The sequence below is a fragment of the Coregonus clupeaformis genome, chromosome 17 (genome assembly GCF_020615455.1).
Source record: "Coregonus clupeaformis isolate EN_2021a chromosome 17, ASM2061545v1, whole genome shotgun sequence".
Taxonomy (NCBI): Eukaryota; Metazoa; Chordata; class Actinopteri; order Salmoniformes; family Salmonidae; genus Coregonus; species Coregonus clupeaformis.
Window position 1 is genome coordinate 36717570 of NC_059208.1, and position 1493 is coordinate 36719062.

The window sequence follows — 1493 nt, forward strand, 5'->3', positions numbered from 1 at the left end:
TGTGCCCACACCAACTCATAGTGACAGTGCGCAAAGAACCGGGATCAAGAAGAAGGTTGTGTGCAAAAGAGATTGCCGCGAAAGAAACAAAGTGTTGTAAGGGAGACAAAACGTCCACACAGGAGAGAGAAGGTAGGTTTTCCATGTAATTTGTTTAGCTTTTTGGATACAGAAATTGTGCTGGTACATTTAGCATAGGTCGTTAGCTAGCTAGCTAGCTTTGCCAGTTAGCTAGCCTAATGTTGGCTAGCTAACTAACGATAGCTTGCTAGCTAGTCAACTACCTATTCTAAATCATAGCTAGCAAAGTTAGCTGCTGTTTTGGTAGGCTTTGTGGGGAATGGTGCTTGCTAACACTAATTAACTATCTGTTTACATTGAAAAGGAACGACTCATAGGTGTGTTGACACAAGTAGATCGCTAGGTAGCTAATGTTAACATGCTGGGTGTGTCACGTTCAGGGAAGAGAAGACCATCGAGCCCAGCTACCTAGCTTTTTGCCAGATTTAGGTTAATTAACATCTACAGAATATACTTTCCATGCTATGACAGCTAACGTTAGCTAGCTAGCTACCTAAATCTTGCAAATAGCTAGCCAGCTGGGCGCGATGGTGTTCTCTTCCCTGAACCTTGTTCTCATGGTATCTGTATGGTATCCAAGGGTATTATGTTAGACACACCCATCATGTTAACGTTAGCTACCTAGTTATCTACTTGTATCAGCACACCTATGAGTAGTTCCTTTTCAATGTTAACAGCTAGTTCATTAGTGTTAGCAAGCACCATTATTAGTATAATGCTAGCTGGATAACACAACAACTAAGTAGCTAGGCCTAAATGATAGCTAGAAATCATGCTAATGATGATAGCATACTAATTTGAGAACGGTTTCAATACCTTCTCTGATGATAGCTAGCGAATAGGCTAATTATGTAGTGTCTTTGCTAAATTGTCATACATTCTTCTTCTCTACCACATGTTCCCACAAGGTCTCAGACTCCAGGATGAATAAATGCTTACAAAGAAACAGATGAAGAAGAAACAGATGAAGACACTGACGTTGTCAATTTCCATTGTTACTTGTAATGTTAAAAAGGGTAGAAAAAGACAATCCCGTTTTCTCTGCATTAGCTAACTAGCTAAACAGGCTACTCACCATACTATAGGCTGCAGATTTGAGTCACCACTATTAAAATTGTTAGTTTATGTTATTGAGTAGGCCTATATCTTTGTTTATTCTAATTAATCAAATTATTAACAAAAGAGGATCTTCTATTTTAGTCAATTTTATCACAACATGTAAAAAGACCTTACATTTCTTACAAAATAACAAATATTTGTTATTTTTTAAGAAATGTAAGGTATTTTTACATGTTGTGACAAAATTGACTAAAATAGAAGCTCCTCTTTTGTTTGTTTTCACTTGGTAATGAGTAGTAAGTAAGTATATGGTAATTGCTCATAGGTAACTATATATGTAGGTAAGAAACTAT

General features: G+C 37.0%; 1 long non-coding RNA gene across 1 annotated transcript; it reads left to right on the top strand.

Moving 5' to 3' along the window:
• On the top strand, positions 1-1211 carry LOC121585546. Its single transcript, XR_006003863.2, has 2 exons — positions 1-132; positions 990-1211. It is a non-coding gene; the product is annotated as an uncharacterized LOC121585546 (long non-coding RNA).
• Positions 1212-1493: the final 282 nt, after the last annotated feature.